Here is a 26,189-nt window from a genome sequence, read left to right on the forward strand (position 1 = left end):
AGCGCTCATCCAAGAGATCTATCTGCGCACGCGCTGACTCCCGGCGCCATCATTTGAAACTGGGACCGCGGACACACTGGGATACCTGCCGCACAGCCGCCCGGCATGCACGGAGAGCCAGCCGGCACCAACGGGCACCAGGCTGCCCGCCCGCACGTACAGAGAGGGAGCTGGCACCGACGAGTACCCGCACAGAGAAGCAGTTTGCACCGACGGGCACCCAGCTGCCCGCACGCACGTACAGAGATGCAGCCGGCACCTACGGGCACCCGGCTGCCCGCCCGCCGCGCTTGCAAGCTTGAATTAGGTTTGATACACGCCTGGATGCGTGATTCGGGCACATGTGGAGGGTCATGTGAAAGCGATGCCTAGTGACGTCCACTGCTGATATCCCACTTGGACTCCCCTGATGATCCAGTTTGAAATGTTGGGAGTGGGAACCTTTGATTTTGCCTGATATAGGTTATTTGGCCGTGTGGGATCTGATGTGCTGAGTGACAGCCCCCCTTATTGAGCCGGTAACCTGCATAATGCCCGCCTATGACTTCGGGATGTGGTAAGACCATTCCCTATCAGAGAGGAATATTTTCTATCTACAATTCCTCAGTATCTGAGTATCTGCCTATAATACACACAGGAATATTTTCCCATGACTGGGGTTCTTAATGTGATAAACTGTATTGTGTGTATATGATTATTTTCCAGTTGGATATAGTACTTATGATGGCACGATCGTCCATTTGATTTCAAGCCAGCTGAGGCAGTCCGTATTGTTTGGGTCTCTATACTCCTCACATATAGGCCCATCTGTTGTCCACATAATTGGACTACTGTTACCCTGGTTTTAACTCACTTATGAACCACTGTTCATATTTTATATGTCTATGAAGTAAAAGCTACGTTTTATGTTTTATCATTTATTCCTAGCTCAGTGATTGGTCCAGCTAATTTGTTTGTTATTATTGTGGCTCTTCTTATCGTATATTGCTGCTTATCCCGAGGTATGAGTTAAACAGAAACCTATTATAAAATAATGGCTGCTGAATGCTGAAGATCTTAATTGTGACACGTCCAGTGTCCCATTTAAGAAAGGTTATTTTTTTTTTTGGAACCTACCGTTTTGATTTTCATCTGGCCTAGGTTTCATGTTCTTAAAAGCCATGGAAGAAGACAAAAGCTTAAAAAACTGAAATACTACGCATGGCTTGGCTATGTCATAGAATAAACAGTGTAACTGTCATGGCAGCTCCCAGAGAGTTAAGCAGAATCCTAGTATGATTGTGACCTGGCCTGGGTATTATGCTCTCATCAGCCATGGCATTTTTCAGTTTTTAAGGAGATCACAGTTTACAAATCAGAAGTGCTATTCATGGCTTTCTGAGTTGTTAAACAATGTAACTGTCATGGCAGCTCCCAGAGAGTTAAGTAGAAGCCCAATATTATTTCATACCTCCTGGCTGCTAAAATTCTTCAATGACATGTGCAGTGTTCCATCAAAGCTAGCTTCTTTTCCGGACGCTGCCATTTGTATTTTGACCTACTTTAGGCTATGTTCACAAACTGCATCTTTTACTGCGTTTTCGGTGCATTTTTGAGGTGACAAAGATGCACATAAGGCTGGTTTCAGATGTCCATGTTTCAGGTACGTGTGTCATCCGTTTTTAACACAGATGCCACAGGTACCCATGTTAGTCTATAGTGGTACTCACATGGCCGTGTTTTCACACGGACCGTGCGTGTGACCCTGCATGGCCCCGCACGCACACACAGAGACATGTCCATTTTTTCTCCGGCAGCACGGGTGTCACACATACCACATACTGATGTGATCTGTGTGACATCAGAGTGACCCATACCGGAGAAAACACAGGTCTTTGGAAAAAAACATGATTTTCCATACTCACTTGACTGCCGAGACCCACCCACCGGTTCCCCTCCCCGCCGCGCAATGAATGAGACCACACATGGATTATCTTTTCTTTTGTACTTTATTGAAGGTATTCACATAACACCATTCAATATTGATATCAAAAGGAGGTTGTTTGTTATTTTTGGCCACAGCTCTGCCCACAGGCACAAATCCGCCTTAAACCTGAGAGAGGAGGCCCGATGCCTACGGCCGTCCGTGGCAGGTTGGCGCTCACTAAATCCCTCTTCCACCGGCCACGGAGTGGCGAAGGCCTAAGCCTGAGCTGCGACCCCCACAAAGGGCCCTTACAGCCTATTCGACCCCGTCCTGAATGTCCGACAGGAATATATCTAGGCCTATATCACTGAGGCTAAAACCATCCTCTAAAACCTATCGACTGATGTCTGACTCCAACAGCTCGTGCCCCACTACGATACCTCTTCTTGCCACTACGAATTTTGCGATCCGCACGTTAATGTGCCGCCGTGACCGTTCCACGGCTGCTATGTTCCTTGCCCTCTGTCCAACTCAATCTCTGCACTATACTGGACCATACTATTACTACATTGTTAAAGAAACTGCTGAACCTATCCAGGTCTGCTTGCATGACCACAAGCAGTTCCTGGATCTTCACATTTACCAGGTCGTTTCCATCCGCGTGGATGACCAACACTGCTGGGCCTGTGGCTATGCTGGATATGCTCACTGCTTCGGGCAGGACCTGGGCCCAGGCCAGGCCCCGAACCCCTCTCCAGTGAAACTTGAGGTGACAAAATCCTAACATGCTTCCACCGGGTCTCGACTCAGCCCGCTATGCTGGCCAGAATATGTGGGAGTGACCTAAGATCCAAAGGCTAGGTCTCGACGGATTTAAAAGAAAAACTGTTAGTTTCTGTATGCAGACTTTTTTCATCATAGTGTCAGTGAACATTATTGTATTAATGTTTCCTTAGTTTTCAAGGTGCTTAGATAACCGAAAATGTTTTTTTTTTTTTGTGTGTGTGTAATATAAACGTGCTAAACAGGGATCACCTGGTGGCGGGGAACTACAGGACTGTACAGATAGGTATGACTAGGTATCTAAGGGAAGGGGAAACGGAGTAGCAACGACTGCGATCGGCGGGAGGGGAAACTTGGTGGTTGGCAGGGATCAGGGGGTCAAATTAGGTCTGGCCTGATATAGCGGAAGAAACAGTCTGATTGCCATCGCCCTATCCGCTGTATCTCTTCATTCGTGAAGCCAGCGCTTGCTGCCTCGGTGGCCACGCCAATGCGGAAAGAGTGCATGCCATAATCTCCTGGCTGTAGTCCCAGGCTGGAAATTGACATTTTGAGCAATGCCGAAAACTGCGTTGCCGTGAGCGGGGATCCATCTGCATGCTCTAAGAAGAATTTGTTGGGAACACGAGACTCTAAAGGGTACTTTACATGCTGCGATACCGTTACCGATATCGCTAGTGAGCACACCCGCTCCCGTCGGTTGTGCGTCATGGGCAAATCGCTGCCTGTGGTGCACAACATCGCTAATACCCGTCACACGGACTTACCTTCCCTGCGACGTCGCTGTTGCCGGCGAACCGCCTCCTTTCTAAGGGGGCGGTTCGTGCGGCGTCACAGCGACGTCATACGGCAGCCATCGAATAGCAGAGGAGGGGTAGAGATGAGCGGCTCGAACATGCCGCCCACCTCCTTCCTTCCTCATTGCCAGTGGACGGAGGTAAGGAGATGTTCGTCGCTCCTGCGGTGTCACACATAGCGATGTGTGATGCCGCAGGAACGACAAACAACCTCGCTACTGACCAGACAACGACCTCTGTCAAACGATTTTTGCCTCTTTTGCGATCGTTTAAGGTCGCTCCAGCCTGTCACATGCTGCGCTGTCGCTAATGCTCACCTTATGAAGTCCAGATCACTACAGGGAAGCACACACACTGATAAGGGCACCCCTGCGGTGACCTGTGCTGACCTTATGAGGTCCAGGCAGTTTAGTATTTAAACAGCCCATTCCACTGTCTTTGCACCTCTTGACGAAGCTGATGCGAAACGCGCAGGACAGTGTGTTCTGTAGGGTCTCCTGTGCGGCTCTGGTGGGTTACTCAGTCCCTTACCTTTCAAGGTTTGCACAACCGCATATGCCTGCCTGACGGCAGTTCGGTATATTTCCTTGAACTTTATGCTGTTATGTCAATTCTTTACTGACTGCCCGTTTTATATATGTTTCCTTGGCAAATCGCAGCACATTACTGTATGTGTTCTGTATCATGGATAATAATGTGATTTCATTTTCTATACCGGGACTTCTGGGATTTTTAGGGACTTTTGTTACAATATCACATCATATAAAATATCTAATCAAATTTTGATATATAACCCTTGGCCTGCACTTTTCATACATTTTTCTGCCTGCAACATTGCTGTAACTTGATATATGGTGTATACCCTTTTTGACCCTTGCATGTATCACATTGCCCTGTCTTTCCCTTTTTTTGGTTTTAATATACTATGTTCTGTGTGATCCTTTTTGCTGTCCTTAATGATATCATATACAGGGTGGGCCATTTATATGAATACACCTAAATAAAATGGGAACGTTTGGTGATATCAACTTCCTGTTAGTAGCTAATTAGTATATGGGAGGGGGGAAACTTCACCATCTTGCTGGAAAAACTCAGGGAACGTTCCATCTTCAGTGCATAAAGAACGGATACTGGAAGCTTGTGCTAGCATTTCTTCTGCAGTGTTGCTATCATTGTGTCAAGAGTGGGAGAAGAGGGTTGCATTGACAATCCAACAAAATGGGCAGCACATTGAACACATTTTATAAGTGGTCATAAAATTGTAAATAACTAATGAATGAATAAAGTTACGTTAAAACCAAGTAAAATATATCTTTGTACCGTGTTAGGCTAGTTTCACACTACGTCTTTTTAACATCCGCTGAAAACGTTTTTTTAGTACGGAAGTACGGATCCTGCTTTTACAGCAAATAACGTATGCAAACGCATATGTTATTTTGCAGGATCCTGCACTGGATGTTTAGGGGCGGGCATTGGAGTCATGTGATCGGGAGTGAGGGGAACTAGACTGGGAGGAGGCTTCTGACAGCTGCAGACGCTGGTAACCAAGGTAAACATCGGCCTTGGATACCCGATATTTATCTTGGTTACGAGTGTCTGCAGCTGCTAGGAGCAGGGCTGCCTGCACGCGTAACCAACGTAAACATCGGGTAACTAAGAGAAGTGGTTACGCGATATTTACCTTGGTTACGAGTGTCCGCAGCTCTCAGGAGGGAGGAGAGGAAGGGGGAAAGACAGAGATAGAGAGAGAGAGGGTGAGGGAGGGAGTAGAGAGATAGACAGATCACGCGAGACTGGTTCTGGGCATGCTCAGTACTTTCTGGGCATGCTCAGTACAAAAGCAGGATCCTGTCTATCAGCACGCCAGCGTTCACCTGCGTTTGCGTGCGTTATAGTCAGGATCCAGCAATTTGCAGTATTTGGACGGAGCTCAAAAACGCTACAAGTAGCGTTTTTGAAACATGTTAAAAAACTGCAAGTCACTGGATCCTCACTATAACGCAGGCAAACGCAGGTGAACGGATGTTAACGCGAGTCCATTGCAAATGCATTGAAATGAAAACGCATTTGCACTGGATCCGCTTGTCCGCTAAAATAACGTTAAGGACGGATGTTAAAAAGACGTAGTGTGAAACCAGCCTTAGCCAGTAGAGATAAAAAAAGTTTGTTTAAAAGAACTGAGAGTCCTAAGTAGTTGATACCTTTTAATGGCTAACTGAGAAGATGGTAATAATAGCAAGCTTCGAGACTACACAGGTCTCTTCATCAGGCATGGTATAACACAAAATCTGAAGAGTCACATATTTATACACAACAGGACATAGAATAGTGCAGTGAAAAAAATGTTTTTCTTGTGAAATTATCAATAAGTTTGATGTGTTACATGACCCTCTTCTCATTGGAAAAAATAAAGTTGGATCCAAAATGGCTGACTTCAAAATGGCCGCCATGGTCACCACCCATCTTGAAAAGTCTCCCCCCCATATACTAATTAGCCACACTGTTACGTCACCACCGGAGTCCGCTCCAGCGACTTCTGCTCTGATCGCCAGGCGACGCCGTGTTCCTGCCGTGGATGGTGCTGGTGATAGGAGAGGAGTCGATGCCAGCGGCACCGGTGGGCGCAGGCTTCGATCATCCACTGGGCTGGGTTATCTTAGGATCTAAAGTTCCACTGGCTGACTGTGGGTGGCGTGTGTCTTCCAGCTGAAGTTGCCAGCGTTCAGCTACAGCCAATGGGAAGACACCACACCCTTCTTAGCTCCCCTCCTGTCTGCTCACCTCTGCCAGAGATAGTTCTGATTTCCTGGATCCTGATCCGCCCTATTCTGTTTTGTGATTCCTGTGTGCTCACTTCTGCGTGTTTTCTGACTACCCTTCTGCCTGCTGTTTTTGTACCTCGCTACCCGATCCGGATTTGACCTCTGCTATGTTTTCTGATTACGTCCTTGTCTGCCGATTCTGTCCCTGTTCTGCTATTCCTGGTTTGACCCTGCCTGACGACTACTCTTATCGGACTGCAGCCTTCCACAGGTAGTGATCTCCAGGACCCTGTGTAATTCCAAATCCCTGTATAGGGGTTAAAGGGTTTCATGGTTCTAGGGGTCCTGCTTGGTGAGTGGCTTCCCTCTAGTCTGCCCATTACATCCCACCTGAGTCTGTTGATCCAGGCAGGCGTTACACACTCACAGGAAATTGATATCACCAACCATTCCCATTTTATTTAGATGTATCCATATAAATGGCCCACCCTGTATATTTACTATGATCAATTGGTCTATTATGACATTATTGATATTATTGTCAGGTACAGAGTCAATTGTAAGAACACACAGTAGTCTGTGTGTGCCTGCAGGGGCTGCTCTCACACACAATGGGGAACTTCGGTTCTCCACCGAATGTGCCAGCAGTATGGGATCGATGTGGGCCTCCTAATTGGATTATGGCGGACCAGGATTAGGTCTTTGACATGGAAATAAATTGGAAAAGATGGTGTCTCTTGTCTTTATTTATTGAATAATTTTCTCTTTTTATGTCTTTTCAGGTTGCTTTTGGGGATCGTCGTGGGACCTCACCGTGGATTATGGCGGACCTTTTGTATTTAAAAATTAAATAAATAAATACATTTGAACGAGGCCTGAAGTCGGGGGGGTTTGTGTTCAAATAAACTTCTTTATTCTCCTTTCAACTACTGGATTAGTAAGGGGGGTGGCAGCTAGATGCCACTCATTAATAATACCAGGGTTGGATGCCAGCTGAAGCTGGAATCAACCCCACAAATATTACCCCGTTTGCCACTGCACCAGGGCAACGGGAAGAGCCGGGTCCAGCACCAGAATTGGCGCATCTAATGGATGGGCCACTTCTGGGACGGGTGCGGGCTGCTATTGTTAGGCTGGAAAGAGCCAAATAACCATGGCCCGTCCCATCCTAATGTACCGCCCCGTGCTCGGTAGCCGAGCTGCTCAGATCCGGACCTTCAGTGGGTGGCTCAAGGGTCTCTGGACCCGGGGGTCTCGCGGTCACTTCAACTAAAGGGGGGGTTGTGGTTTGGGGACGTAGATGTATGGCTGGAGCAGTGTTAAGCTCGTGATGCCACCCACGGGATGTGGTGAAGGTGGACACCACCGCTGCAGTTACGGGGAACCCGGGGGAGATGTTGTGCAATAAGTTGTTAACCCCTCCGTGGGCAGGGATGGTGGCCCCGGGACCCGTTGGGGGTGTTTGGCGGTGCAGGGAGATGGGCAACCGGAGGGTGCTGATGTACTCACTATTAGTAAACACACGAGTCTCTGGTAAACCAAGGTGATGGTGGTCGGTGCCCGCAGCCGGCTGCGGTCTGGTCCCCCACCCGGCTGGTGGTCTATGTTTTTCTCCCGCACCTGTGTTGTATGGTGGACTGCCTATGCTTGCAACTTCAGTAGTCCGCTCCAAGCTTGTTGTTGCCTAAGGAGCCCTTTGCCCGCAGACGCTGCCCCGTGGGATCTCTGAGCCGTGGCGGTGGCCATTTATCCCCTTCGTTGGGCTGTTGCCTTCAGTCAGGACTTTGGGTGGGACAGGACCTCTATTCCTGGCCGCAATCAGTTAACTAGCTAGGCCCCAGTAGCTTCTGGACCTAGCTTCAGGGTCTGAGTACCCCCCTTTGTGCTCTGGTTTCCGAGTCGGTTCCCCGGGTCGGTACCGGCGGGCTACAACCCTGTCCAGGTCCACCTCGGTTCCACCGAGCCATCTTCCCGGCTCCTGCAGACAGAGACCGCTGTCTGCCTCCTAGCCAAAGGTACCAGGACTCCTACCCCGGAACCTATTCAAATTGGTTTCTCTCCTCTGCTGGAGCTGCACACCTCTCCAACTTGAACTCTAAACCTTATCTGCTTACTGTTTACTTTCCCATCCCAGGCTATCTGAGACTCCTCGGTGGGCGTCTTCCAACCACCTGGTTCCACCCCGTGGTGTGTCCATCAAGCCCTGAGGGGGTGACTAGGGTTTTAATGTTTGGCTGTATGTTACCTATGTTACCTATGAGGGACAGGTGTAATGCGGGGCCCTATTTGTGACTACCTGGCCCGGCCAGGGCATCACATTAATAATATCAGCTCCCAGTTGCTTGCTGTACCTTGGCTGGTTTTAGGAAAAATGGAGGGGACCCCACGATATTTTGTTAAATAAAAAAAAAAATTTAAAAATTTCAAAAATAAGCGTGGGGTCCCCTCTATTTTTAATAACTAGCCAAGGTACAACAGAGAGCTGAGGGTTGCAGCCTGCAACTGAATTGTAAAGCGCTGCAGAATATGTTGGCGCTATAGAAATAAAGATAATTATTATTATTATTATTATTATTATTACAGCTGCTGCTGTTCCTGTGCTGGATATGAAAATTGGGGGGACCCCCAGGTCATTTTTTTTTCTTTTTTAAAATTAAAAAATCAAAATGCTGTAAAACAGCGTGCCAAGCTAGCTATCTCTATATCTAAAATAGCAACAAAAAGAGGAGCTAAAAACTCCCCCAAAAATGTATTATAAAATGTACTCACAGCAAAAAAGGGCAACCAGTCCAGTTAGCCCAGGCCAACACATCTAATGCACAAACAGGATGCAGACAAGCCTCTCAACATGATGGACATTTCACAGGTGCAAGGTAAATTGCACACCAGTGGCGCGCATAGGGCACTGTTCACACTTGTATGCGCATGGTGTCCAGCCAGCAACCTATTACCACGCCCTTACTATTAGATTAGGCGGGTTACCCGGACACTACTCACTGCAGCACGTAAGGGACAGAAATTCCACTATGCACGGCCGTATTAAGAGGCCCGGCTGCACCCCGCATAGTCAAAGTGCAAAAAATACATATAAAATATATGTGAGGTATTAGTTTGTAAATTGGCCAATGTACGGAAGCCCACAATCCTCATCACGAATCCTCACGCTTGCGGGTCCCTACACTGATAAATATCAAAAATAGCAACAAAAAGAGGAGCTAAAAACTCCCCCAAAAATGTATTATAAAATGTACTCACAGCAAAAAAGGGCAACCAGTCCAGTTAGCCCAGGCCAACACATCTAATGCACAAACAGGATGCAGACGGGGCCCTATTTGTGACTACCTGGCCCGGCCAGGGCATCACATTAATAATATCAGCTCCCAGTTGCTTGCTGTACCTTGGCTGGTTTTAGGAAAAATGGAGGGGACCCCACGATATTTTGTTAAATAAAAAAAAAAAATCTAAAAATTTCAAAAATAAGCGTGGGGTCCCCTCTATTTTTAATAACTAGCCAAGGTACAACAGAGAGCTGAGGGTTGCAGCCTGCAACTGAGTTGTAAAGCGCTGCAGAATATGTTGGCGCTATAGAAATAAAGATAATTATTATTATTATTATTACAGCTGCTGCTGTTCCTGTGCTGGATATGAAAATTGGGGGGACCCCCAGGTCATTTTTTTTTCTTTTTTAAAATTAAAAAATCAAAATGCTGTAAAACAGCGTGCCAAGCTAGCTATCTCTATATCTATTGAGCTATTCTATCTGTTCTTTCTTTCTATTCTATGTTCTTTCTTAATATCTCTATATATTTTATTTATTCCGTCTATCTATTTTATCTGTTCTATCTATCTGTCTATATCTATCTATAATTTATCAGGCTTTCCCCATCTTTTACACATTAAAAAAAGACTAAATTACATACCGGTAATGGGATTTTCCGGAGTCCACGACAGCACCCACTTGAGAGAGGGATCCGCCCCTTCAGGACAGGAAACCTACAGATAAAAAAGGGCGGTCCCTTTCCCTCATCAGTTGATTTCAGAGCATGTGAGAGGAACCGCAATGGATTAGTATGACACAATAATAAAAGAACCAAAGAAGGACCATATCCACCAAGGGAGTGAGTAAATTTGTAAGGGTGGGGTGTGGTGGTGCTGTCGTGGACTCCGGAAAATCCCATTACCGGTAAGTAATTTAGTCTTTTCCTATCGCCACGACAGCACCCACTTGAGAGACTTTCAGAGATACCGCCACCTAGGGAGAGACCACCGCTTGCAGAACTGATCTCCCGAAAGCAAGGTCTGAAGCAGAGGATAGTTCCAATCTATAGTGATTATAGAATGTAAAAGGCGAGGGCCAAGTAGCAGCGTTACATATGTGAGTGATGGAGACATCCGCCTTCTCAGCCCAGGATGATGCCATTGCCCGAGTAGAATGAGCTTGTACACTATGTGGCAATGGTTCTTCTTTAGCTGTATATGCCAGAGAAATTGCCTTCCTCACCCATCTTGCTAACGTGCTTTTTGTCACCTGATGCCCCTTCCTATGGCCTTGAAAGGATACGAACAAGGATCTATGGTGTCTCCAGGAGGCTGTTCTAGCAATGTACTCAAGTAAGACATTTCGTACATCTAAGGTATGGTATCTATATTCCTCAGGTGTGACTGGAGTAGGAAAAAATGAAGACAAAACAATCTCCTGACTTCTGTGAAAATGGGAAGCTACTTTGGGCATGTAAGCAGGGTCTGTTTTAAGAATAATTTTGTCGGGAAAGATCTTCAGATACGGAAGATCAATGGATAGAGCCTGGATATCGCTAATGCAGCGAGCAGAGGTTAAGGCAACCAGCAGAAAGGTTTTTAAGGAAATCAGTTTAACTGAAGCTAACTGCAGGGGTTCAAAGAGGGGCCCTGTCAGGGCGTCTAATACCAGATTGAGATCCCAAGGGGGAGGAGTGGGAATATGAACCGGCTGTCTGCGTTCACACGCCTTAACAGTAACCCATCTATTACCAGCTATGTTAGAATTGTAGAGGGCCCCTAGAGCTGATATATGGACTTTGAGTGTATTCAGGAAAAGACCCATGTCTCGACCAGATTGGAGAAACTCCAATATAGATGATATAGGAACTACCTCTGGAGAGGAGTTAGGAGAAAATTTCTTGAATTTTCTCCAGACTCGACTATATTGCCTGGTCACAGGTTTCCCACTGTGAAGAAGGGTTGTATTTAGTTGATGGGAAAACCCATGTGTGGCTAACAACTCCCTTTCAAATTCCATGCCGTCAAGTTCAAGCCCTTAACGTGTGGATGATGGAAAGGTCCTTGATGGAAAGGTCTGGATGGGAGAACCCAGGGGTCTGTAACTAACATGCTTGTGAGAAGGGAGAACCAAGGGCGCCTGGGCAAAAAGGGTGCTATCATAATGACCCTCGCCTGTTCCTCTCTGATTTTCCTGAGAACTACTGGAAGTTGAATCATCGGGTGAAAGGCTGAAAGTCCAGGGTATCTGCAGGGCATCTACAACTGTCAAGTTGTCTGTTTTGTTTAGAGAACAGAATTGCTCCACTTGCTTGTTTCTTTTGGTGGCAAACAAATCTATCACCGGATGGCCCCACCAGTGAACAATCTGAAGAAAGACTTCTCGGTTCAATTTCCATTCCCCTTGGTGGAGAGTGTGGCGGCTGAGAAAATCTGCTCTGTCGTTGTCCACCCCTCGGATTTGAAGGGATGAGAGGGACAGAAGGTTTTGTTCGGCGAGATCCAAAATCCTGGCAGCTGTCGTCATGAGAGAACCAGACCGTGTTCCCCCTTGGTGCTTGATATAGGAAACTACTGTCTGATTGTCGGAGAGGATTTGAACATGGGTCTGTTGTAGGAGAGGAAGGAACCTCACTAGAGCCTGTTCGACCGCTAGAAGTTCCTTGAAGTTGGAGGAAGAGTGTCTTTCTCGGTGAGACCAGAGACCGTGTGCTACAGTGTCCCCCAAGTGAGCCCCCCACCCCCAAGGGCTGGCGTCTGTCGTCACTATATTGGTAGGATGAATGTGCCACAGTTTGCTGGTGGTCAGGTTGGTCTCTGTCATCCACCAAACAAGGGAATCCTGTGCAGCTCTGGTCAGTGTCAGACTGGAATTCAGAGCACCACAGAGAGTTTTTGTTGCCAACAAGACCTCCCATTGCAGAGTCCTGGTGTGGAGTTGTGCCCAGGGAACTGCCAGGATACAAGATGTCATGGAGCCTAACAAGGACATCGCGACCCTCAGGGATCCGTATGCACCTCTACTTGTTGTATTTTTCTATGGATTTTTTTCGCCTGGAAGAAAACAGCATTGTTGACGAGAATCCAGCAACATGCCTAGCAAAGAATGAAAGGTAGTTGGGGTTAGCTTGGATTTTTGTAGATTCAGAATCCTTCCCAGCCGCTGAAGGGTAGACATAGTGTGATTAAGGAAAGTTGCACATTCATTTGCCGTTTTACCCACTATCAGGAGATCGTCTAAATAAGGGATTATCAGGGTCTGACATTCCCTTAAGTGTGCTGTGACTTCTGACATAATCTTCGTGAAAATACGAGGAGCAAGTGAAACTCCGAAGGGCATTATTATTATTGTTATTATTATTATTTATTATTATTATAGCGCCATCAATTCCATGGCGCTTTACATGTGAAAGGGGTATACATAATAGGGACAAGTACAATAATCATAAACCGTACAAGACACAGACAGGTACAGGAGGAGAGAGGTCCCTGCCCGCGAGGGCTCACAGTCTACAAGGGATAGGTGAGGATACAGTAGGTGAGGGTAGAGCTGATTGTGCGGCGCTGTAATAGTTACAAAGTTACAAGTTATAGGGCATAGTTACAAACTGAAAATGTCTTATTGAGTTATTCATTAAGACAGCAACCCTTAAATATTTTTGATGACGCGGGTGGACAGGAATGTGATAGTACGCATCTTTTAAGTCTAAGGCGGGCTTTACACGCTGTGACATCGCTAGCATTTGCTAGCGATGTCGAGCGCGATTGCACCCGCCCTCTGTCTCACGGCCGATATGTGGTGATCGCTGCTGTAGCGAACATTATTGTTACAGCAGCGTCACACGCCCCATACCTGCTCTGCGTCATCTCTGTGACCGGCGAACCGCCTCCTTTCTAAGGGGGCGGTTCGTTCAGCGTCACAGTGATGTCACAGCAGCGTCACTGAACTGCCGCCCAATAAAAAAGGAGGGGAGGAGATGAGCGGCCGGAACATCCCGCCCACCTCCTTCCTTCCTCCTTTTCCGGTGGACGCAGGTAAGGAGATGTTTGTCGTTCCAGCGGCATCACAAATAGCGATGTGTGTTGCCGCAGGAACGACACACCACATTGTACCTGCAGCAGCAACGATATTATGGAAATGAATGACGTGTCAACGAGCAACAATTTTGCACATTTTTGCGCTCGTTGATCGTCGCTCATTTGTGTTACATGCTGCGATGTCGCTACCGGCGCCGGATGTGCGTCACTAACGGCGTGAGCCCGACGATATATTGGCAGCGATGTCGCAGCATGTAACGTACCCCTAAGACTGACATGTAACAATTGGGGAAAAGGAATTTCGTGACTGACTGGATTGACTCCATTTTAAATGGTCGGTATTTTAAGAAGAGGTTCAGTTTTTTTAGATTGATTATTGTTCTGTAAGAGCCATCTGGTTTTGTAACCAGAAAAAGAGGAGAGTAGAAACCTTGGCCCCTTTGATGGGCAGGGACTTCAACTAGGACCCGTTTTGAGACTAGAGTGAGGATTTCAGTCACTAAAGCGGTATGTTGTTCTGATGTTTTCCTAGAAGGGGTTAAAACAAAGGATTGTGGAGGTATGGAAGTCAATTCTAAATGAAGACTTTCAGAGATGACATTGATGATGGAGCTACATGTAATGGTCTTCCAGATGGTACTGTAGAAGCGGAGTCTACCTCCCACAGGGAGGTCAATGTTACTGTTTGTTGCTTTCCCCTGAATGATGTGCCACCAAACAGGGAACCCTTGGAATCTGACGTGCGAGAGTCATATTTTTCCCGGCGCTCTGACCTGTTGGGCTGGAATTGACACTTTTTGTAGGATTTCCTAAAGGTAGGAATGTTTGTATTAGGGAAACCCTTCTTATTGTCCCCTGCTTTAGTTAGAATGTCGTCTAATTCTGCTCCAAAAAGAAACTCACCCTGACAAGGGAGTGTTCACAATTTTGTTTTTGAAGACGTGTCCCCCTTCCATGATTTCAACCACAGTGTGCGTCAAGCAGCATTAGATGATCCCGCAGATCGGGCCGCCAAACGTACGGAATCTGCAGAGGCGTCAGCAAGGTAGGCCGCTGCGTCCTTCAGGAGTGGAATGGACAAGAGTAACTTTTCTCTAGAAGAACCAGATTTAATTTGCTTTTCTAGCTGGTCTACCCATATCGACAGTGACCTTGCTGTGCAAGTTGCCGAAATGGCAGGCTTAAGTGCTCCAGCCAAGGCTTCCCAGGTTCTTTTCAGGTAAGTATCAGATTTTCTGTCAAGGGGATCCTTCAGAGAAGATTTTGCAACAGCCACATCCACTTTAGGCACTTTACACCATTGTGAGAGGTCATCATCATCAAAGGGATATCTTCTTTTAGAAGAGGATGGAAGAATCCTGCTTCTGCCACTCTTTTCTGATTAGGGCTTTAATCGTGTCGTTCACTGGAAAGGATTTACGTTTCTTTTGAGATAACCCTGCGAACATAGTATCCTCAGTGCACTTAGTAGGTTTGGTATCCTGAATCCCCATGGTGCAGCGAACAGCCTTGACAAGGCCATCCATCGCCTCCAGAGGAAAGCACGAATTCCCTCCTTCATCTGAGGAGGAAGAACCGTCAAAGGAGGAAACGTCCCACCCGTTTTCAGAACTAAGGGCTGAGAAGGATTCAGGGCGAGCAATTTGTTTCCTACACTTTTTCGACCCTTTTAACGATTTTGAGGATGACTGAACTTCAGTGCAGATAAGTTCCCTAAGATCTGCTGCTGGGAGATAGAATCTAGGGGCTTCTTCCCGTACAGTCTGCTTGATACAGGGCTCACATAGCCTTTTTTGATAAGAACTGGGCACACAAAGGACATTCCTTATTTTTCTGCTTGGCGGAACACTTCCTATGTACCTAAACACAGTTAGAGACAAAATGGGGGACATTAGCTCTTGGAGTACATTCACAAAGATCAATCACCCATAGCAAGAAAGACGGATACCAGAGCTGGAGGCGGAGACGAGGCGATCGTCTGGCGGACTTTAGAGGGTTGAGAACTGAGATTTCCATGATCCTCCTTCCTCTTGCGACCTGCAGTAGTACCTCTGGAGTGATTCTCTGTACTGCAGCTCTTTCTCTTGCATTGGGACGGTTTCCGAGTAGTATCCTGGGATGGGGGTGATTGCGGGCTGTCCATAGCTGGAGAGGGCCGGAGCAAGCACCACTCTGTCAGGGTTCAACTCCATTTTAAAGGTGGAGGACCCCACAGCCCCCTCTAGTGTCGCCTCCTCCGGATCCGATACCCTGGAAGTGCTCCCATACACTTCCGGGTTACTGCTGTGGTGACCATCCAGTGTACACACGCGCAGCCAGGCAAATCCGGGTCACTCTCCCCGCGCGTGCACGGCCGCTAGGCGCAACCTGGAAGTGTCAGCACAGACACACGCGCAATGCAGCAGGGAGCGCACCGTGCCTGACTGCGCACCATATCAACCCGGGAACCACGTGCATTCACCGGGCGGCCATGAGGAAAGCAGCACTTATCCTCCCACAGACGTGGTTTCCCTGGCGGCCTCACCTGAACCAGAGCCAACCAACGCAGCTACACTAGGAGGGAGAAGTCCACCACGGGAACTCCACCAACCGTGCCTCCAGACCCAGAGCTCCGCCCGTTCCCTCAGAAACCGCACGGACACTACTGGAGCCCAGGTACCTATAGGTTCCGATCCATCAGGACAGGAAACCAACTGATGAGGGAGAGGGACCGCCCTTTTTTATCTGTAGGTTTCCTGTCCTGAAGGGGCGGATCCCTCTCTCAAGTGGGTGCTGTCGTGATGATAGGAAAACATTCATTTCAGTATCATGCATTTTTTACCGATACCAGTCACACGGATGTCACACGTAGTTTAAACATGGAAAGGGGCCTAAATGCATGCATTTCCTTCTCTCAGCAAAGTCTATGAGATTTCTGATTTGCTGTCTACACAGTGCATTTTTCTTTGGCTGCATTTTTGAAGATGCAGTATGTCAATTCTTTTTGCATTTTTCCAGCATTTTTGAGCCCTTCCAGTCAATAGATTTGACGTAAAAAAGTGCATTGGGTTAAAATGCGGTAAAAACACGGCAAAAATGCGTCAAACATGTCAAAAACGCATGCGTTTTTGCCGCAGGTGCGTTTTTTGGGCCAAAAAGGCTGCATCTTTGTGGTTAGAATAGATGCAGTGTGTGAACATAGCCTAACTCTCTAGGACCTGCTATGACCGTTACATTGTTTATTAACTAACACAGCCATGTATAATACTTCTGTTTTGTAAGCCATGATCTCCTTCTTAAACACTATAAATGCCATGGCTGATAAGTTACAGATGTGGAAGAAGGAAACCGGGATATGCCGTGCTGACATCAAACATCCAGAAGTTGATTAATTTCTCTTTTATTCAAGCAGGTTTTTACGCATTTCGGAGGACGCAGCCTCCTTCTTCAGGACAATTATTACAGAAAAATAAGAGCATGATACAAAGGCCAGGTCAATATCAAAATGGCAGTGTCCGGGAAAAAAAGCTTGCTCTGATGGAACACTGCACTATCACAACGAAACCCTTCCGGAGTCAGGAGCAGGACCGGACTGGCCATAGGGCAATTATGGCAAATGCCAGAAGGGCTGGTCCCTGTAGTGGGCTGGTGCCTGTAGTGGGCCGCTCAATCTACAGTTACCACCGTTCTCCTCAGCAGTCAGCACACCGGGCCGCATTAATTTGCCTTGCGTGCAGTAGCGTCACTGAAAGCAGCCGGTGGCAGCGCGCTGTGCTGTTGCGCCCCGGCCCTGCTGTTTAGTGAGATCCTGTGCCTGGCGTACTACTGAGGAAAGCACCGGTGACCGCGGCTTCCTCCTTCCTGTTCAAATGTGTTTGCATTTCTCAGACATAAATACATTTAATCAGTGACAGCGCCGGGCCCGGGGCTCCGACGTGCAACAACGTGATGAAATCCGCAACTTGCTGACGTCATCACACTGCTGTGGGCACTGCTGAGACACGTCGGATAGCAGTAAGAGCTCAGTGGAGGAGCCAAAGATGGAATGTGTACTCGCTGTAGGTGAGTGAGGAGGGGAGTAGGGCAAATAACGGGGGAACATTTGTGAATGGGACATAGCTTTGCAAGAGGTAGTGTGGGGAGGGGGAGTACTTTATCCAGAGGGGCAGTGTGTGTGAGGGGGGGGATATTTTACATAACGGCAGTGTGTGTGTGTGTGTGTGTGTGTGTGTGTGTGTGTGTGTGTGTGTGTGTATGTATGTATGTATGTATGTATGTATGTATGTATGTATGTGTGACGCCCTGGCAAAGCCAGGTTGTCACAGAAAGAGTTAATCCTCCTTGGTAATCTGATCTCACACCGGTGCAGCAGGACAAACCACAGCCCCCAGTGTAAGAGAAAAGCAGAGCAGAGGGGAGGGGCTGGAGCAGAGTGTAAGGAGAGGCAGACAGAAGAGGAGTCTGGAGTTGTAGCTACCAAGCTGATGGTGAAGCATGCTCCGAGAGGGCCGGGACAGGCTGTGAGTGAGGAAGGGGCCAGAGGTAGCCGGGCAGGGTAGTGGCCCCCCGGTACCTGGGTGACCCGGATCACTGCAGGGGAGTGTATTCCCCGTTCCCGGCTGAGGAGAAGGAGAAAGAGAGTGGAGAGAAAGGCACCTGGCTGCAGGGAAAGAACAACAGGAGCTGCTGCACCGTGTGTGGGACACTAACACCCCGTACCGAAGGCTGCGGACACCGGCAATTCCTAGTTTACCAGTGACTCTGTGTGGAATACTTGTGAATACGCCCGTGCCCTCGGGCACCACACCACAGCACTGCGCCCTGCTCCCTGCTAACCCCATCACCGGGCCCCGGGACAACCAACCCCCTACCCACGGAGGGGAGAATCACCAACTCAGCTGCTCCCTGTCACCGCTCCCGGGATCCCCATAAAGAGCAGCGGTGGTGTCCACACAATCACCACAACCGTGGGTGGCGTCACGGACAATCTCCCTTACCAAACCCCCTTTTACTGTGGAGCCTGGGATCACAGACCGGGTCACGCTACCGTGATACCCACAGAAGTGACCTCGTGGCCCGGATCTGAGTACCCCCCCGATCCCCGGGCAACACATATTTATGTATGTATATATATCTATGGGGAGTATAATAATTTGGAGAGGGGCAGTGTGTATGTGGGGGGGATATAATATTTTGGAGAGAGGCAGTGTGTGTATATGGGGGGTATAATATTTTGGAGAGGGGCAGTGTGTGTATATGGGGGTATAATATTATGGAGGGGGTAGTATGTGTGTGTGTGTGTGTATGTGGGGGGGGGATATAATATTTTGGAGAGGGGCAGTGTATGTATATGGGGGTATAATGGTATAATATTATGGAGGGGGCAGTATATGTGTGTGGGGATATAATATTTTGGAGAGTGGCAGTTTGTGTATATGGGGGGTATAATATTATAGTGGGGGCAGTGTGTGTGTAGGGGTATAATATTATGGAGAGGGGTAGTGTGTGTGTGTGTGTGTGTGTGTGTGTGTGTGTGTGTGTGTGTGTGTGTGTGTGTGTGAGCGCCTATAATATTTTGGAGAGGGGCAGTGTGTATGTGGGTGGAGATATTTTGTGAAGGAAGCACAGCGATTATTTATTCAGGGGCACATCATGGGAGATATTTATATTTTTGGGGCAGTATAATGATACTTTTATTTTTTAAAGGTGCTGTGTGGGGAAGTGCTGCTGAAGAATAAAGAGGGAGGTCTTCAGAGACAAACAGTGGGCACGAAACCTCATCATGGCGTCTGTACTATGGTGAAACATAAGGGACGAGAACAACTCAGATCAAAGAAGATGTCATCTATAAGGTACCTGCATGTAAATGTTTATTTGTGATGCTTATAATAAACAGGAGAAAATAGGAATGAAGAGTGCAAATATTTTATTGTCAAAAAAAAGGGGGAACAAAGGGGGTTCAGGTGAATGTACATAAAAACGTTGAAGTGATTTAAAAACATACAAGCATGGGAGCGGGGTGCAGGCACGTATTTTGCATTGGTCTGATAGAAAAAAGATAGGTACAGGAAGGTAATGGATGCAAGTGAAGTAAAAGATGTAAAGGCTGCAGGCAGGATGCTATATTAAAGTGTCAGTGCATATAACTCCTTAATAGGGTGCCTGCATGCCAAAGATTATTAAAGTGTCACATGCATAAATAGCCTAACTCAAGGGGCATAATAGCCATTATTAGGTGGAAGCACCTACCAGTAAAGTGCAGTCGTGCAGAGATCGAAATAGCAAAAGCCCAGGCAGCCAGGTACCAAGGAGAAGAGTTCCCCCTAACCCACCAACACGTGTTTCGCTATAAGGGAGCCTGTGCACCCCATTAGCTTCATCAGGGAGGGAGAGAGGACATAAGCGCTTTGCTGAGTGTGTTTTTAAATCTGCTGCCCTATACACTTCCGCCCACGTCATCGCGTTAGTTGACGCATGCGCAGTTGTCCGCCACGTCACCGCGGGCGGGGGAGCCGTCAGACAGACACAACGCATGCGCAGGAGTGGAGACGCGTCATTCTGATCCCGTGCATGCGCCGGCGCCACCAAGACGGCATCCAGCCGGCGATGACGCAGGGGACAGCAGCGCACGCGTACAGAGGGATGACGTGCCCAGGGAATGCAAGAAATGATAAGTGATGGAAGTAAATCGGGGTAACGTGTACAACGGACACTGATGATAATAGATAGAAATAGGTCAGAGCTGCCATGAAAAGGCAGAAAGTAGAAAGAAAGAAAAAAATAGATTTTTTTGTGCCACATTATACAATATTATATGAAGAAGTATTCTGTATCAACTCCGGACCAGTAGCAGTGTCCATCCTGTTCTTCATTCATAACATAAAGGGCAAAGTCATCCAAAATAGAAATCTTCAATGGATCAATCTCATAGTGCAAGGACGGGTGGCAGATGAATCAGATCTAAACTAAACAAAAGAAAGTATAACACTTTTAATACAAAGCATAAAATGCGCTTATGCCAAGGGGGACAGGAAAATAGGAAAAAAAAATTCAAACCATAAAAACGGATATGCATGAGGTTTGATAAAGGTGAGCAGCTATAATACAAAAATGGTGCAAAACTAATAGTTTCGTTCAGTCCCTTGGGGACCAACGTGTCGAGGGTGCTGATCCATCGGGCCTCACATTGGGCCAACCTTTTTTTGAGGTCACCACCTCTGGATCCACCACTCACCACGTCAATACCCCTTATTTTCAACCCAGAGGAGTCACAGGAGTGAAACGCCTTGAAATGTCGTGGGATGGTCTTTAAAAAGGTATTGTCATCAGCGGATCTAGCAGCCTCAATGTGACGTACGTGCTCCCTGACCCTGATGCGGAGCTCACCGGAGGTGAGCCCCACATAGATCAGGGAGCACGGACATGTGGCATAGTATACCACATATGTAGTGCCGCAGTTGATGTATCTCCTTATATCAAAGCGTCTCACTCCATCTGAGGACAGAAAGGTCCTAGTCCGAATTATGTTTCTACAGGCCATACAATGTCCACATTTGTAGCAGCCTGTTAGAGAGGGGCCAGTACTAAAAGGATTATGGACAAGAGGGACATAGTGGCTATTCACTAAAATATCTTTGAGATTACGGGAACGTCGTGCCGTCATGAGTGGGGTGTCAGTCAGGACGTCCGATAGAATGGGGTCTGATAAAAGAACAGGCCAATGCCTGTTTAAAATGTCCTTCATGGCACCCCACTCATGATTGAACGTCCCGATAAATCTCAATTCAGGCTCTAGAGGTTCCTTTTTAGTCGTGTACGAGAGGAGCTGAGTTCTGGGTGTCTTTCTAGCTCTCACATAGCCCCTTTTGATGGCTCTGTTACTATAGCCACGGTCATGGAAACGGCGCTTGAGATCCAGGGATTGGGCTTCAAATTTTTGGTCCGACGAGCAGATCTGCCTCATCCTTAGGAATTGACCAGTCGGTATGGCCCGGATAGTGGAGGGGGTATGAGCAGATGAAGCATGCAGCAGTGCTTTGACAGAAGTGCCTTTACGGAAAACGTCAGTTTGAATAAGACAATCCGGGCCCACTTCAATTTTGATATCCAAGAAGTCAATGCAGCTGCTGCTATGCTTGTAAGTAAGTCTGATGTTAAAATCATTGTGATTAAGTTGCTCCATAAAGAATTCGAGTTGCTCCACAGTGCCCTGCCAAAAAATTAAAACGTCGTCAAGGTATCTTAGCCAGCACTGCACATGGGCGCTAGCCCCAGCGCCTCAGTCACCAAAAACCAACCTCTCCCAGAAACCCAGGAAGAGGTTGGCGTACGAAGGCGCACAGGCCGCGCCCATCGCAGTGCCCCGCCTCTGAAGATAGAATTGATCTTTAAAAAGAAAAAAATTGTGAGCGAGGGCAAAGTGGAGCAACTCGATAATCGAATCCCCCATCCTGCCACACCGACTGTCCATCCCAAGGAAGAAGCGAACCGCTGCCAGGCCATCCTCATGTCCAATGCTGGTATATAGGCTTTCGATGTCTGCCGTCACTATGAGGACATCCTCTTCCACAAAAATGCCATCAATCCTGTTAAGGACGTCCGTAGTGTCCTTAACATAAGAGGGGAGTGTCTCAACAATGGATTTTAGATAGTAATCTATGAACTTACAGATTGGTTCACACAACCCCTCTATGCCGGACACAATCGGACGCCCCGGAGGACTGACAGCATCTTTGTGAATTTTAGGTAAAAAATATAAAGTTGGTACTTTTGAGGATGTATTGAGAAGTCCCTCCATCATCTTTTTGGTGATGATGCCCTTCTCAAGCGCCGCCTCCAGGATACGTGTCAATTCCTTGGTAAAGGAATAAAGGAAGACAAAGGGCTATGTGAGAGCTTAGTATAAGTATCCCTATCCCTCAGCTGGCGTAAAGCCTCCCTCTTATATTTATCGACAGCCCAGATCACTATGTTTCCCCCCTTGTCCGCGGCCTTAATGACAACATCCTTATATGATTTTAATTCCTCCAAGGCCCGTCGATGTCTGTGTGTGAGATTATCAAATCTCCTTCTTGTGGAGATTTTTTTTAAAATCATTCATGACGAGCCTGGTAAAGATGTCAATCGCCGGGCAGAGGGACAAGGGGGGAAACCTGGTTGATCTGGGTAGAAGTGCCTTGGGAAACGCACCTGAATTGGTTGTCTCCTGTTCTTGTAGGAGATCCTCTAAAGCCTGAATTCAGAGCCTGCTTTTCCAACTCACTCTCAACGTCCATTGTGTTCCTGTGATGCAGTCTTCTCAGCATCACCTTTCTTGCAAAGAGATTAATATCTTTGGGTGCTGAAAATAGATTAAAATTATTAGTCGGTGAAAAAGACAGACCTAAAGACAGTACCTCCAACTGGGCCTCTGTAAGGACACGGGTAGACAAATTAATGACCTGTAGCTGGTTAGAGACACACCTACGGGGTTTCTTCCAGGATGCCTGTTGTCTATTTCGGCCATTTTTGACTCTTGCTCCAACACTCTGGTCCACGTCCAGTGTCCCGCCAGAGGCCCCGGAGGAGGAATCATCTCCGGAAGTATGAGAGTGAGTTGATGAGGATCTATCACGTGAAGAAAGATCAGGTCCAGTTTTGCCACGCCCCCTATTCTGTCCAGACCGCCACTTATATGCCCGTGATGTGGAATAGTCTGTAATGTCCCTGTTCAATTTTTTAAGTTTGTACTCTTTAATATCCTTCTCAAGTTTAGACAATTCTTGCTCTATTTCCTCATTAAGTTTGGATACAAACTCAGAAGAGCATTTTTCCTTTAGGGACTTCTCAATGTCCTATAACTCAGACTCCATTTTGGCTAGAGATTGACTATTATGATCCCTTAATAGGGATAAGAAACCTTTAGAACAGGTCTGGGCCAGGTCTTCCCATTTGTTCACAAACTCTTCGTCATCAATGACAAATGATGGGAAGACATGGATCCTCAGACCACGTGGGACCATATCCCTTTCAATATACTTAGTAAGTAACGCCTTATTCCAAGATAAACGTAGGCGTTTTTTCAAAAGTTCCTTATATTTAGGTACTAAAATCTCATGAGGGCTGCAACCACCATTATCAACACCAGAACCACCATTTTCTTTTAGAAAATCCTCAAATTTGTCGAGCCATACTCGGTCTCTGGCCCTAAAGTCCATTTCGGTTATGGAGGTAACTGTGAAAAACACAGATAAACATAGAATTAAGTTAGAAAAACTCCATGATACCATACTAATCATATCTGCGGTCAAAGTGCCACCCGTGGGTCACATACCGCAAGCACAAATTCCATAGAAACATATAATAAACAGGAGAAAATAGGAATGAAGAGTGCAAATATTTTATTGTCAAAAAAAGGGGGAACAAAGGGGGTTCAGGTGAATGTACATAAAAATGTTGAAGTGATTTAAAAACATACAAGCATGGGAGCTGGGTGCAGGCACGTATTTTGCATTGGTCTGATAGAAAAAGATAGGTACAGGAAGGTAATGGATGCAAGTGAAGTAAAAGATGTAAAGGCTGCAGGCAGGATGCTATATTAAAGTGTCAGTGCATATATTTCCTTAATAGGGTGCCTGCATGCCAAAGATTATTAAAGTGTCACATGCATAAATAGCCTAACTCAAGGGGCATAATAGCCATTATTAGGTGGAAGCACCTACCAGTAAAGTGCAGTCGTGCAGAGATCGAAATAGCAAAAGCCCAGGCAGCCAGGTCCTAAGGAGAAGAGTTCCCCCTAACCCACCAACACGTGTTTCGCTATAAGGGAGCCTGTGCACCCCATTAGCTTCATCAGGGAGGGAGAGAGGATATAAGCGCTTTGCTGAGAGTGTGTTTTTAAATCTGCCGCCCTATACACTTCCGCCCACGTCATCGCATTAGTTGACGCATGCGCAGTTGTCCGCCGCGTCAACGCGGGTGGGGGAGCCGTCAGACAGACACAGCGCATGCGTGGGAGCGGAGACGCGTCATTCTGATCCCGCGCATGCGCCGGCGCCACCAAGACGACACCCAGCCGGTGATGACGCAGGGGCCAGCAGCGCACGCGTACAGAGGGATGACGTGCCCAGGGAATGCAAGAAATGGTAAGTGATGGTAGTAAATCGGGGTAACGTGTACAACGGACACTGATGATAATAGATAGAAATAGGTGAGAGCTGCCATAAAAAGGCAGAAAGTAGAAAGAAAGAAAAACAGAGATTTTTTGTGCCACATTATACAATATTATATGAAGAAGTATTCTGTATCAACTCCGAACCAGTAGCAGTGTCCATCCTGTTCTTCATTCATAATATAAAGGGCAAAGTCATCCAAAATAGAAATCTTCAATGGATCAATCTCATAGTGCAAGGACGGGTGGCAGATAAATCAGATCTAAACTAAACTTTAGGACCAGAGACCGAGTATGGCTTGACAAATTTGAGGATTTTCTAAAAGAAAATGGTGGTTCTGGTGTTGATAATGGTGGTTGCAGCCCTCATGAGATTTTAGTACCTAAATATAAGGAACTTTTGAAAAAATGCCTACGTTTATCTTGGAATAAGGCGTTACTTACTAAGTATATTGAAAGGGATATGGTCCCACGTGGTCTGAGGATCCAGGTCTTCCCATCATTTGTCATTGATGACGAAGAGTTTGTGAACAAATGGGAAGACCTGGCCCAGACCTGTTCTAAAGGTTTCTTATCCCTATTAAGGGATCATAATAGTCAATCTCTAGCCAAAATGGAGTCTGAGTTAGAGGACATTGAGAAGTCCCTAAAGGAAAAATGCTCTTCTGAGTTTGTATCCAAACTTAATGAGGAAATAGAGCAATAATTGTCTAAACTTTAGAAGGATATTAAAGAGTACAAACTTAAAAAATTGAACAGGGACATTACAGACTATTCCACATCACGGGCATATAAGTTGCGGTCTGGACAGAATAGGGGGCGTGGCAAAACTGGACCTGATCTCTCTTCACGTGAAAGATCCTCATCAACTCACTCTCATACTTCCGGAGATGATTCCTCCTCCGGGGCCTCTGGCGGGACACTTGTGAGGGCAGGGGAGGACTGGTAGGCCCAGGAGGTGGATCCACTGGACCGAGCACCCCACCTGGAGGGCAGGGTACACGGTAGCTGGAGCACTAACGTGGCAGGAACGGGTGCAGGTATCAGGAAGCAAAGACAGGACCAGGTCACTAAGGTCACAGCGTACTTTAAGGCAGGAATAGGAAACAGGAACAAAGACCTGAGCACTTAGCTCACAAGACAAGGCATAGAAACACAAGCGATGATCAGGCCCCGCCCACATGGAGAGGCCAGTCTTATATACTCAGCACAGCCTCAGGTCATTTCCTGTTGCAGCAGTGCTGGGGCTATAAGACCAGGTGAGTGGGCGCGGCCCGGTCCTATACAGAACATTAGTCAGAATCAGACTCCTGAGCCCAGGAACAGGACTCAGGGGAGCAAGAGCGGGAGCGGTAGCCATGACTGGTGGACACGTGGACTGGATCAGTGGGTAAGGAGTGGTGCTGGGACACGGGTAGCGTGACAGTACCCCCACCTTGAAGCCCCCCTCTCCTCCGCCGAGACATGAAGGCACACCGAAGAGGAGCAGCAACGTACTTCCGGGACAACCAGGACCG

At 47.2% G+C, this 26,189-nt stretch overlaps 1 protein-coding gene across 4 annotated transcripts in view; it reads left to right on the forward strand.

Moving 5' to 3' along the window:
* LOC142289842 (presenilin-associated rhomboid-like protein, mitochondrial) overlaps window positions 1–26,189 on the forward strand; it is a 134,532-nt gene that overhangs the window by 9,284 nt on the left and 99,059 nt on the right. For 2 of the 4 annotated variants that reach the window (XM_075333784.1, XM_075333783.1), the window contains one exon: window positions 19,230–19,375. The exons of the other annotated variants lie outside the window; for them this stretch is intronic. The gene's annotated coding sequence lies outside the window, so the exon portion shown is untranslated. The remainder of the gene's footprint in view (window positions 1–19,229; window positions 19,376–26,189) is intronic. 4 annotated transcript variants of the gene reach the window in all.

Source organism: Anomaloglossus baeobatrachus, chromosome 2 (genome assembly GCF_048569485.1).
Source record: "Anomaloglossus baeobatrachus isolate aAnoBae1 chromosome 2, aAnoBae1.hap1, whole genome shotgun sequence".
Lineage (NCBI taxonomy): Eukaryota > Metazoa > Chordata > Amphibia > Anura > Aromobatidae > Anomaloglossus > Anomaloglossus baeobatrachus.